This window comes from Erinaceus europaeus, chromosome 8, assembly GCF_950295315.1.
Source record: "Erinaceus europaeus chromosome 8, mEriEur2.1, whole genome shotgun sequence".
Lineage (NCBI taxonomy): Eukaryota > Metazoa > Chordata > Mammalia > Eulipotyphla > Erinaceidae > Erinaceus > Erinaceus europaeus.
Window position 1 is genome coordinate 120,336,333 of NC_080169.1, and position 14,375 is coordinate 120,350,707.

At 42.1% G+C, this 14,375-nt stretch overlaps 1 protein-coding gene across 1 annotated transcript in view; it reads left to right on the top strand.

Annotated features, from left to right (window-relative positions):
* Nucleotides 1-14,375, top strand: part of CNTNAP2 (contactin associated protein 2) — a 2,382,269-nt gene that overhangs the window by 1,822,584 nt on the left and 545,310 nt on the right. The window lies entirely within an intron of this gene.

Genomic DNA, 14,375 nt, shown 5'->3' on the forward strand with positions numbered 1-14,375 from the left:
CCAGTGTTGTGAGGCTCAGACTTGAACCATTGCAACATACCATGTTTGTTGCACATGCAACAAAGTAGGAACCTTATGCTGGTGAGCTATCCTTTCTGTCCCTAATTAGAATTCAGTTTATATCCATGAATTTCATGTTGTATTGTACACAGTGATTTTTCAGTGACACACACCTCTAAATCCCAGATGTTACAAGTCAGTGCTACTACACATTTAAAAAATGAAAGGCTTACACACACACACACACACACACACACACACACACACACAGTTCACCTTCCTTCTAAATAACACGCACTAATGCTTCTAGAGCTATAGACAATGTCATGAAATTTCTAAATGCCAAACACTAGCTGTGTCAAGAATAATTATGTAAAAAAATTTTCAACTAATGGTCTAGTGGTGGCGCACCTGGTTGAGCCCCTATGTTACAATGCGCAAGGACCCAGGTTTGAGCCCCTGGCCCCCACCTACAGGGGGAAAGCTTTGCGAGTGGTGAAGCAGTGCTGCAGGTGTCTCTCTGTCTCTCATCTTCTGTATGTCTGACTGTGTCTATCCAATAAATAAGTTAAAATTAAAAACTTAAAGAATAATAATGTCCTTAAAAGAGCCTAATGTAAATATCATTTTGTGACATTATTATGAATAGCATGCATATTCATACGAACTATCATGAAATGCTTTATTAGGCAGAGAAAAAAGACAGTATTTGAGACTATGCTGTTTACAGTGAGACTAAAATAGCTGTAGGTTGAAATTTGGCTGGGGTGGCATGGTAGGGATGACAGTCTTTGCTACGCAAAATGACGACAGCTAAGTGTATGTCTTTCCATTGAAAGATCATCTCTGTAAAGATCAACAGGCACATTTCCAGGCACCGAAGTCAAGTTTGATGCATGATTCTGTCCCATAGTATGTCACAAAGGACTGTGATCTAGCTCATGTTCAACTTTAAGCTTTGCCTTATCTGGATTTAGGATGATTGAAGATGAGGATAAGGAGACCTCGGACCCATACTCCCAGAGGGTTAAAGTGTTGTAATTAAACTTACAAAAGGGGGGCCCGGTGGTGGCACACGTGGTTGAGTGCACATCTTACAGTGCACAAGGAGCCTGGTTCGAGCCCCTGGTCCCCACCTGCAGTGGGAAAGCTTCATAAGTGGTGAAGCAGGGCTGCAAGTGTCTCTCTGTCCCCTTCAATCTCTGTCTACCCTTCTTCTCAATTTCTGGCTGTCTCTATCCAATAAATAAAGATTTAAAAAATGTTTAAAAAAATAAATTAAATTAAATAAAACTTACAAAAGGGTTTTGTTTGGGGGCTGCTGCTTGTGTGAAAGGGTTCACAGTGGGGGCTGGGAACTAGTTTAAACAATACAAGGTTTATTAGGGTGAAACAGGTAAAAGGCAAAATAAGCACTTATCAACAAGGGTTAAGAGTATGCTAGGACTGGCGTAAGGATCCGGGTTCGAGCCTCAGGCTCCCCACGTACAGGGGCATCAATTTAAAGCAGTGAAGCAGATCTGCAGGTGTCTGTCTTTCTCTCCCCTGCTCTGTCTTCCCCTTCTCTCTCCATTTCTCTCTGTCCTATCTCACAACAATGACATCAATAACAACAACAATAATAACTACTACAACAATGAAAAACAACAAAGGCAACAAAAGGGTAAATAAATAAATATATAAGAAAATGTACGCTAGGTCCATAGAGTCTGAGTATAGTTATCAAAAGTTTAGTCCCATAAGATAAACAATTAGCAGCTCTACTAAAGGTTGCTCATGGCTGTAGAGGGGTCTAAAAGTTTACCAGCTAGCAGAGTCACATGTGTTCAGTTCCCAGGAGAAGTAGCCATGGCAAATACCTGACGCACCTGGCCAGGAGAAGCAGCAGCAGCCAAAGAGAGTGATTTCTGGCTGGCTGTACTGTTAAGTCTATTCAACCCACCCACAATGCTTTGCACATCAGCACAGACTGGATCTTCCCACAGTCCCCCATGCGCCTGCGCAGACCACTGCACACTCTGGCGCCAAGGCTGATGTCAGCACTGTGCCGGGACTTCCATCCATGGTTGCCAGTATATTGCGTCACCACAATAAAGAACAGGAAAGCTATCAGGTGAGGGGATGGGATACGGAGTTCTGGTGGTGGGAATTGTGTGGAGTTGTACATCTCTTATCCTATGGTTTAGTCAATGTTTCCTTTTTATAAATAAAAAAATAATCAACAAAAAGAAAACATACATTCACAGGGGGTAGGGATGGGTAAGGAACACTCTAGATCAATCAGTCAGCTATGTTGTAGCTGATGACAAAGGATTCACTTCAGGACAGATGTGCCTCTCACATATATTACTTTTGTTGTGGAAGAAAGATGTGCTGAGTTTCAGTACTTTAAGAAGTTGCTCATTAACTCAAAGGGGGGGACCCTCCCACACTGTGCAGCTATGTCAAAGCTTTGTGTGTACTTTGAATGCCTTTGGATTTTGTAATTATATCACCATAGGACTGATGCAAATTGAAAAGGAATTTTACATTTATAGATTACTGTATGGGGAACCAGCAGTCAATAAACAACAAGGTTTTCCTTTACTCTGTGAATTTTTTTTATCTCAAATTATTCTTTGATCTCAACTAAATGATCATTCAAAATATTATTTCTTTATTTTACTTGATAGAATGAGATAAATTAAATGGGAAGGGAAGATAGGAAGAGAGAAAGGGAGAAATTGGCAGCACTGCTTTACCAACCCTGAGGCTTCCTATTCTCAGGTGGGAGCCAGAGGCTTGAACCTGAGTCCTTGTTGATCATGACATGTGTGCTCTACTAGGTTTGCCATGTGCTGGCCCCATAAATAATCATTTCTAAAGAGGTATTTACTAGAGAGAGAGAGACAGAGACAGAGAGAGACCGACCACACCTGGTCATCTCTGGCATGTGGCAATGCCTAGAATTGAACCTGCAATCTCAAGGCCTTCAGATACCTAAGTCTGAAACACTTCTCATACATCTTTTAAGTCTTGACAAGTCCAGATAAGGCAAAGGACAACCATATTATAGTGAGCCAGATAGTGATATCTTACCACTGCTATTTCCTGACCCCTGTAAATATTTCATTTTAACATAGATTAACGTATAGACTTCTAAATTGGTATTAATATTAGAATGCATTTAGAATAGCCATATACAGGGACTCCACTCAAAATAAAAACACTCATCAACAACAACATACAGAGGGGAAATCAAGGCAAGACAGGCCCTGACCATGTCTATCACTGAAATATTCGCCTCCACTCAAGCCAAACGGGGAGGCAGATAGGACTCAGGAACCCTATGTCCATCTCCACTTCCCATGTAGCTATGGTCTAGCTCTTGGTTACCACAAAGGTTCTTCTAGACAGACCAGACCTCATGATGAGATGATGGGCTTAATCTCTAGGTGGCAGCTAATTAGCAGGTCTGGATGATCCTACCCAAGTGTCCTACCTATAGTCAGGATACCGGATGCCCAGGTAAATAGTTTATTTCTACCAGCACCATGACCGCAGAGGGATTCAGATTCTGCTGGAGATAACAAGCAAGAGTTAGCCAGGTAACATCACTCACGGAGAAGGTACTGATATTATTGATCGAATAATGATCCACAAGCCCGTAGGATAAGAGGGGTACAATTCCACACAGTTCCTACCACCTGAGTTCCATATCCCAGCCCCTTCCTTGAAAGCTTTCCTATTCTTTATCCCTCTGGGAGCATGGACCCAAGATTATTATGGGGAGCAGATGGTGGAAGGTCTGGCTTCTGTAATTGCTTCTCCACTGGACATGGGTGTTGGCAGGTGGATCCACACCCCAGCCAATTTCTGTCTTTCCCTAGTGGGGCAGGGCTCTGAGGAGGTGAGGTTCCAGGGCATATTGGTGAGGTCATCCATTCAGGGAAGTCAGGTTGTTGTCATAGTAGCATCTGCAACATGATGGCTGAAAAAGCATTAAGATATAAAGCAGAACAAATTGTTAAATAATTACAAACCTATAAGTAGGACTATAGCAGATGAGATTTTGGGTCTCCATTTTGGAAAAAGCTAGTAGGTCTACATTAAATATATTCCAAGGGGCTCATGACTTTACTAATTTTTTCCAGAGCCGGACAGCTAACATACAGGTGGGCTAAAGGTATTGTCTGGGAAGATGGTGTCAGAGTTGGAAATAGGACTAGAAAGCCAGATCAGGGAGCCGGGCGGTGGTGCAGCTGGTTAAGCACACTTGGCACAAAGCACAAGGACAAATGTAAGGATCCTGGTTTGAGCCCCTGGCTCCCCACCTGCAGGGGAGTCACTTCACAGGTGGTGAAGCAGGTCTGCAGGTGTCTATATTTCTCTCCCCCTCTCTGTCTTCCCCTCCTCTCTCCATTTCTCTCTGTCCTATCCAACAACGACAACATCAATAACAGTAACAATAAACAGCAAGCATAACAAAAGGGAAAAAATGGCCGCTAGGAGGAATGGATTCATAGTGCAGGTACTGAGCCCCAGTGATAACCCTAGAGGCAAAAAAAAAAAAAAAGAAAGAAAGAAAAGAAAAAGAAAGAAAAAAAGCCAGATCAGGGAAGAGAGTAGCTATCTCCCAATTATGGAAAAACTATAAAAATATTCGAGGTATTCAGTTCTTTGAAAGTAGAATTGTTAAAAGCAGTAAGCAGAAAAGAGACCCCCAGGCCTTGAACAGAGTCCCCTCTGTGGCTGAGAGTTTAGGACACAGAGTCCATGTGGTCCCAGGGTCAGACATCAGAGCTGACTCAGGTGTGGGAGGAGCTGAATGGAGGAGAACATTTTTCTTGAATGAACATCAGAATGGATCTGATAACTGTGTGCGCTTCCTGCCTCAAACCTAAGGAGGACCAGGTTCCTCTGAAAACTTCTGTAACTCAACCACCCACCACCTTGGCTCTTTTCACATTTGTCCTGAAAGCCTCCTCTCTCAAGAATGTCCTGCATGCTGGGCTTTGTCCTTGTGATGAGTTTCCTTGAGACTCAAGTCAGAGGGAAACTGAGCCCTCCCTGTCTATTGGGATTCTTTATGATCGCACACTTAAAAATGTGTGCACGTGCTGGCACTCCCATGGAGTGGATCCAGCCAGGGGTAAGCCACCGATCCTCCCTCACGGGCTCTCAGGGACCGCGTGATTCAGAAAGGAGGACTCGGGGACTATTCTGGTACAAACACTTATTTATTTGGAGATGGGTACATGTTTATATAGAGTTAAACCACGAAATTTTTCAAATATTTCAGAAATTACAGGTTTCTTAATGGTCAGCTTGCCCCTATGGTAGGGGGCTGGTATGACAAGAACTGATGCCAACACAATTAGTTTCCATGACGCAGGCATTTTAATTATCCAAAGGCATTTGAGAGAAGCATAGGGGTTAAACCAGTAAGGTGAGGTAGAGATGAAGGAAAACTAAACTTGATATAACTCATAGATAACAAAGGACACAAGGAAATAGGACTTGGAGCTTTTCACTGCCTGGTGTTAGGGTATATGATAGAGTGTGTTCTCCTTTATGATCAAAAGGTGAAGTGGATGTGTGAACTTTGAGTGAACCCTAAAGCAGGCAACCATTTGGCCTGTTAGCAGGGGGAACCTAAGTGTGAGAGGCTTGTAGGCTTTCTGTGAGCTTGAGAGACTATCAAGGAGAAACTGAGTCTGGGAGACTTTTCCCTCTTGGATCATCTCTATAAGGAGAGAGGCTAACAAGTGGGGTGTCTTTCCAGACCTCCATCCAAGGATGGGAGAGCTCCCCTAAGCTCTACCAAGCTTTCACATAGTCCCACATGCAGACCTTCCTAACCAAGAAGTGACTTAAGAAATTCAATATCAGATCTGTTCACTTTTAATTCCCTTCCCCACCCTGCCCCAAATGACTCAATTCCCAGCCCAGGTAATACACTTGATAGTAATCTGAATGGAGACCCAGGAGTTAGTTAGCACAATAGATAATGTGTTTGGACTTGTATGCATGATGTCTATCGTTCAGTTCCCAGCATCATTATACCAGAATGATTCCCTATCATCTATCATCACTCTCCCTTTCTCTCATTAGTGAATATATTAATTGATTTTAAAAAGAGACAACTGAGTGTATTTCACCAAAGTAAAGGAATAGGGGGTGTGGGGGAGGGTTCAGGTAGGTCTTGGAACATGACCTGGGTGGTGGGTTGCAGTGTTATGTGGCAAACTGACTAAGTTACACATGTACAATAACTGCATTTTATTGTTGACTATAAACCATTAATCTTCCCCCCAATAAAGGGGGAAAAAGTTGAGAATCATAAATTCCCTCTACCCCCAGATTATGGAATCTTTTAGAAGTGTCAATTGATGTTCCCATTTCTGGTCCAGATGCAAGACTTTATATCTGACATAATGAAATCAGGCTGGCTGGCTATATGAAAAATAAAACAAAACAAAACAGTTGAACGATGGTAGCACACCTGGTTAAGCACACATATGTAAGGACCTATCACATAACTAAATATAATATAGAAAATAAAATAACTAATTATATAAATATAGAAAATAAAATAGAAATTATAAAAGGACAGAAAGCAGTTGTGTCAGGAAATAAATGTGTAAGGGTTGAGTGAGTGAGTAAAGAATGAGTGGACAGATGAGTAAGTGAATGGAAAGGAGGAAGGGGTTGTTAACTCTAAGGTAGTCATATATTCACTTGGAAAGAAGGGATGAGAGAAAAAGAATAAGGAATAAGGCAGAGTATGCCTTCAGTAGTCTGAAATTTCGAGAGACAAGAAGAATCAGGATATGTGTCTGTGTTTTTTACAGCACCAGAGGTTAAGACTTTGAGAAAGCAAAGGAGAGTATTCAGGGAATCAAAGTTGGGCTCCAAAATCCAATACCAGAGTATTGGATTCCTTAAGAGCAACACCGAGAGAGAGGAAGTTCTGGGGAAGATAAAAAAGACATGACTCCAGTAGCAGACTCGTCACACTGAAGGAGGGGGCTTTGTACTGACAGATGAGGAGTGGAAGAAAGGGAAGAAGAAAAACACATGCTTCAAGTGGCCTCGGGTTAAAACAGTCTTATAGGCAATGTGGAGCCGAGAAAGCTGAGGTCTATATACCCAATGGAATACGACTCCGCTATGGGCAGGGGGTGAAGCCACCTCCTATACCTCATTCTGAAGGGAGTTTGAAGGAATCCTCTAAATCCTCTAATCTGAGATCAGCCAGAAAGAGAAGGATGAAGATGGGATGATCTCACTCATGGACAGAAGTGGAGACATAAGAACAGAAGGGGAAAAACACCAAGCAGAACTTGGTCCGGGTTTGGTGTCTTGCGCCAAAATAAAAGTCTCTTGGGCTGGGGGGTATGGAGGGGAGGCACTGGATTTCAGATCCTGGTGTCTGCTGGTACACAAGGATCTAGGCTAGGTGTGGGTGAGAGTGTTGTGCAGAAAACTGAAAAAGTGTACACATGTCCCAACAACTGTATTTACTATAAACTGTTAATCCCCCTCAATAAAAATAAAACAGTCCGCAGGTGGAAAGGGAATACACTAGTGGCAATAACACCTTGGTATTTCAGGGAGAATCAGAAGAACAATGATTTAGAAATGATTGTCAGTGTTCAGATGAAGCTATAAGAAAAGCATAGAGAAAATAAGAAATAACTCAAAAAAATCCCCTTCTCTTTTGTGTTTTTTTAAAAAATAGATTTTATTTATTTATTAATGAGAAACATAGGAAAAAGAACCGGACATCACTCTGGTAGATGTGCTGCCAGGGATCGAACTCAGGACCTCATGCTTGAGAGTCCGATGCTTTATCCACTGTGCCAACTCCTGGACCACATTTTTTGTGTGTTTAAAGTAACATTTATTTATTTACTTATTATTTTTTATTTTCTTTTTGTTGCTCTTGTTGCTTTATTGTTGTAGTTATATTGTTATTGTTATTGATGTAGTCCTTGTTGGATAGGACAGAGAGAAATGGAGATAGGAGGGGAAGAAAGAGAGGGGAAGAGAAAGATAGAAACCTGCAGACCTGCTTCACTGCTTCTAAAGTGACTCCCCTGCAGGTGGGGAGGCAGGGGCTCGAACCTGGATCCTTGTTCTGGTGGTTGCACTTTGTGGCACCTGTGCTTAAGCTGCTGCACTACCACCCGACTCCCTTATATAATTTTTATTTATAAAAAAAAAACAGTCAATGCCTATGTTCAGCGAGGAAGCAATTACAGAAGCCAGACCTTCTACCTTCTGTAACCCTCAATGACCCTGGGTCCATGCTCCCAGAGGGATAGAGAATGGGAAAGCTATCGGGGGTGGGGGTGGGATATGGAGATTGGGTGGTGGGAATTATGTGGAGTTGTACCCCTCCTACCCTATGGTTTTGTTAATTAATCCTTTCTTAAATTAAAAAAATTAAAAAAAAGAAACATTGACAAAAAACAGATAAGATAGGTACAACTCCACATAATTCCCACCAGAAGAACTCAATATCCCATCCCCTCCCCTGATAGCTTTCCCATTCTTTATCCCTCTGGGAGTATGGACCCAGGGTCATTGTGGGATGCAGAAGGTGGAAGGTCTGGCTTCTGCAATTGCTTCCCTGCTGAACATGGGCATTGGCAGGTGGATCCATTCTCCCAGCCTGCCTCTCTCTTTCCCTAGTGGGGAAGGGCTCTGGAGAAGCATGGTTCCAGGACATATTGGTGGGGTCGTCTGCCCAGGGAAGTCCAGTTGGCGTCATGGTAGCATCTGGAACCCGGTGGCTGAAAAAAGAGCTAATATATAGAGCCAAAAAATTATTGACTAATCATGAGCCTAAAGGCTGAAAAAGTTCATTTGAAGAGTTGGAGGGGTCTACATTTTGTAGATAGTAGTCCTATTTAGTTATATTCCAAAGAGCCCATGACTATATTAATTTTTGCTTTTGTTTTTGTTTTTGTTTTTTTACCCTGAGCCTGACATCTGATATGCAGGTGTATCTAAGTTACTATGTAGCAAGATGATGTCATGGCTAGAAAAGGACCAGAAAGCTGCATCAGGGAAGAGAGTAGCTTCCAAATATGGGAAAGGTGTATAAATAATTATTGACTGTAAATCCCATAGATTTCATCTGATCCAGGACCCATATTCAGCTTAGAAGCCTGTGTGATCTCTGTATCCCTGTAGATCTGAGCTCACATTCTGTGGTCATGAGTAGGAACATTCCAAGCTGCCCCAATTTCAGGACCCATCTTCCTCAGGTGGAACATAGAGTATGTTGTCCAGTCACCCTTTGGAGGATTGAACATTCTCTACTGTTGTTGGTCCATGTTGAGGGCAAGGTCCTTTGGGAGCCCACAAGAGGTCTTTTCTGTTGTTCCTGATAGAGGTGACCAGTAATAATGGAGAGAGGGATCTATTCAAGATCTAGGTCTGTCATGTCTTTTTGGGAATCTCAGGACTCCCCAACTAGGGCCCCAGCTGATGGGGTGGCCTGCTAATGACTAAAGAGTCATCATTAAAGTATGCCAGTCTCTTGCCCTTATTCAGCTTTTGTAGTCCTAACTTTGATAAGGTTAGCTTTGGAGTCACTGAGGGAGGTGTAATAGGAAGTAGGTGAGGAGGGCATCTAAGTCTAAGTAGACATTATTTCATACACAAGGGAATACTACACAGCTATTTGGAACAAATAACTCACCTTATCTGACCCATCTTGGACAGAGCTAGAAGGAATTATGTTAAGTGAGCTAAGTCAGAAATACAAAGATGAGTATAGGAGGATCCCACTCATAAACAGAAGTTGAGAAAGAAGAGCAGAAAAGGAAACTCAAAGCAGGATTTGACTGAGTTTGGAGTAGGGCACCAAAGTAAAAATCTCTAGGTTGCGGGTGAGGGTGGATATTAGGCTTCACAGGAGGGGAGGGCAGGATGGGATGGGACACAGTATTTTGGTGGTGGCAATGGTGCTTATGTACACTCCTATTAACTTGTAGTCATATAAAGCACTACTTAATTAACATTTATTTATTTGTTTAGTTTGTTAGTTTTGTTTTGTTTTGCCTCTGGGGTTATCTCTGAGGCTCAGTGTCTGCACTGTTCCTAGTGGCCTTTTTTCCATTTAATTGGATAGGACAGAGAGAAGTTTAAAGAGGCGGGGGAGGTAGAGAGGGAAAGAGAAAGAGTGACACCTGCAGAACTGCTTTGCTGCTTAGGAGGCTTCCTCCCTCTAAGTGGGGAGCTGGGGGCTTGAACTGGGATTCTTACATGGGTCCTTGCATTTAGTACTATGTGCACTTAACTGAATGTGCCACCTCCTTTCTGTTTTGTTAAGAAGCCAGAGCCTCAGACATGAGGGGATTTCTAGGCTTTCTGATCACTTTGTATTCAGGTAGAAAGAAGGGGGTGGGGAGTGACCCCCCCATACAACAGAGCTTCCCCAGGTACCAGGACACTCACCTGAGGTGCCAGGGCTCGTCCTGATCCATGTTAATGCACCAAGGAACACATCTTGCCAGGGGAGAGAGTCCTCAAGGGGAGGAGTCTATTTAATTTTTATATTGGGGCAGGATTTTCGTGTACCTGGCTGAGCACACATGTTACAATGAACAAGGACCTGGGTTCAAGCTTTCCATCCCCACCTGTGTGTGTGTGTGTGTGTGTGTGTGTGTGTGTGTGTGTGTGTGTGTGTGTGTGTATGTGTGTGTGTGGTGTACGGAGAGCTTCATGAATGGTGAAGATATTCTGCAAATGTTTCACTTTCTCCTTCTCTATCACTTCCTCACCTCTCAATTTCTCCTCTTCATCCTCCTCTTCCTCCTCCTTCTCCTCCTCCTCTTCCTCCTCTTTCTCCTCCTCCTACTTATTCTTCTCCTCCTCCTCTTCCTCCTCCTCCTCCTCTTCCTTCTCCTCCTTCTCTTCCTCCTCTTTCTCCTCCTCCTACTTATTCTTCTCCTCCTCCTCTTTCTCCTCCTTCTCCTCCTCCTCCTACTTATTCTCCTCCTCCTCCTATTCTTCCTCCTCCTCTTTCTCCTCCTCTTCTTCCTCTTCCTCCTCCTTCTTGTCCTCCTCCTTCTTCTCCTCCTCCTCCTCATTTTCCTCCTCCTCCTTCTCCTCCTGCTCCTTCTCCTCCTTCTTCTTCTTCTTCCTCTCTATCTCTATCCTCCTATGTCATGTGTGTATTATGGGCAGGAAGATGGCATAATTGTTAGGCAGGAAGACATTCATGTCTAAGGCTCCACAGTCCCAGATTTAATCCCTGCTACCACCATAAATCAGAGTTGAATGGTGCTCTGGTCAGTCTCTCCCTGTATTTATCTCATTAAATTAAATATTTTTGAAAAGCTAAAATAATAATAATAAGTAAATAAAAGCAATATATTGTTAAAACAACTTTTGGATGACAAAATTCAACACCCATTCATGCTCAAAACTCTACAAAAAATGGGAATAGATGGGAAATTCCTCAAGATAGTGGAGTCCATATATAGCAAACCTACAGCCAACATCATACTCAATGGACAGAAGCTGAAAGCATTCCCCCTCAGATCGGGGACTAGACAGGGCTGTCCACTGTCACCGTTACTCTTCAACATAGTATTGGAAGTTCTTGCCATAGCAATCAGGCAAGAGAAAGGAATCAAAGGAATACAGATTGGAAGGGAAGAAGTCAAGCTCTCACTATTTGCAGATGATATGATAGTATACATAGAAAAACCTAAAGAATCCAGCAGAAAATTACTGGAAGTTATTAGGCAATATAGCAAGGTATCAGGCTACAAAATCAATGTATAAAAATCAGTGGCATTTCTTTATGCAAACACTAAATCTGAAGAAGAAGACATCCAGAAACCACTCCCATTTACTGTTTCAGCAAAATCAATCAAATACCTAGGAATAAAGTTGACCAAAGAACTGAAAGACTTGTATACTGAAAACTATGAGTCGCTACTCAAGGAAATAGAAAATGATACCAAGAAATGGAAAGACATCCCATGCTCATGGATTGGAAGAATAAATATCATCAAAATTAATATTCTCCCCAGAGCCATATACAAATTTAATGCATTACCCATCAAAGTTCCACCAAGCTTCTTTGAGAGAATAGAACAAACACTGCAATCATTTATCTGGAATCTGAAAACACCTAGAATTTCCAAAACCATCTTGAGGAAAAGAAACAGAAATGGAGGAATCATACTCCCAGATCTTAAACTATATTATAAAGCTATCATCATCAAAACAGCATGGTACTGGAACAAAAATAGGCACACAGACCAGTGGAACAGAATTGAAAGCCTAGAAATAAACCCCCACACCTATGGACATATAATCTTTGATATGGGGGCCTAGAGTATTAAATGTAAAAAGGAGGCTCTCTTCAATAAATGGTGCTGGGAAAAATGGGTTGAAACATGCAGAAGAATGAAATTGAACTACTTTATCTCACTAGAAACAAAAATCAACTCCAAATGGATCAAAGACCTGGATGTCAGACCAGAAACAATCAAATACTTAGAGGAAAACATTGGTGGAACACTTTCCCACCTAAAACTCAAGGACATCTTTGATGAAATAAACCCAATTGCAAGGAAGACTAAAGCAGAAACAAACCAATGGGACTACATCAAACTGAAAAGCTTCTGCACATCCAAAGAAACTATTAAACAAACAAAGAGACCCCTCACAGAATGGGAGAAGATCTTCACATGCCAGACATCAGACAAGAAACTAATCACCAAAATATACAAAGAACTCAGCAAACTTAGCACCAAAAAAGCAAATGACCCCATCCAAAAATGGGTCGAGGCTATGAACAAAACATTCACCTCGGAGGAGATCCAAAAGGCTAACGAAATGAAAAACTGCTTCAGGTCACTGATTATCAGAGAAATGCATATTAAGACAACATTAAGATACCACCTCACTCCTGTAAGAATGGCATACATCAAAAAGGACAGCAGCAACAAATGCTGGAGAGGCTGTGGGGACAGAGGAACCCTTTAACATTGCTGGTGGGAATGTAAATTGGTCCAGCCTCTGTGGAAAGCAGTCTGGAGAACTCTCACAAGGCTAGACATGGACCTTCCATATGATCCAGTAATTCCTCTCATGGGCTTATACCCCAAGGACTCCATAACACCCAACCAAAAAGAGGTGTGTACTCCTATGTTCATAGCAGCACAATTCATAATAGCTAAAACCTGGAAGCAACCCAGGTGCCCAACAACAGATGAGTGGCTGAGAAAGCTGTGGTATATATACACAATGAAATACTATACAGCTATCAAGAACAATGAATCAACCTTCTCTGACCCATCTTGGACAGAGCTAGAAGGAATTATTTTAAGTGAGCTAAGTCAGAAAGATAAAGATGAGTATGGGATGATCCCACTCATCAACAGAAGTTGAAAAAGAAGATCTGAAAGGGAAACTAAAAGCAGGATCTGACTAAATTGAAAGTAGGGCACCAAAGTAAAAACCCTGTGGTGAGGGGTAGACATGCGGCTTCCTGGGCTGGTGGGGGATGGGGCTGGGTGAGTGGGATGGGACACAGTCTTTTGGTGGTGGGAATAGCGTTTATGTACACTCATAGTAAAGTGTAGCCATATAAATCACTAGTTAATTAATATGAGATGGGGGAAATTAATTGTATGTCTCAAAGTTTTTAAAACACAGACTGAGTCTTCTTAATATATAGGCTGTGTATTTGATATGTGGACTCAAAAGCCTAGACCAAGTAGATCGGAAGCAACCAATGGCACGGCTATATACAAGATACTGGGTACTGTACAGCAAACCCTAACAAAAGGACTTTTCAAAGTTAACCCAATTACCAAATAATGTGATGATAACATTAACTATCAATTGTCTTTTTGAACCCTAAGACAGCAGAAACCTCACATCTCCACTATAGAGCCTATATTTCCCCCAGTCCTGGAACCTTAGGATAGGGACCACTTTCCCGCATGCCTCTCCCAATCCATATCAAATAATATTGCATCTGCTGATCGCAGCCTAATCAATGCAACGATTGCCACCTCAACATGCTTCAGCTCAGACAACCCTTGGAATGACAACCCTTCAGCTTCATTACTCAGGTGAAACCTTTTCTTTCATAGTATTCTCTAATTCCATCCCAGGTGGATCACTTTCTAACAAAGTCCCAAAATCTAGCTATAGACTAGGTTCTGTGAGAGAGAGCATATGTTCACACGTATCCATAAACTAGTGAAAAATATGTACCTGAAAGCAGAAGCACACTAGAGTTTGCAGTGAGTACCCCCCCCCAACACTTCCTCTCCACTATTCCAACCTTTGGGCCCATGATTGCTCAACAATTTGTTTGGTTTTGTTTGCTAAGTCTCTTTTCAGCCACCAGG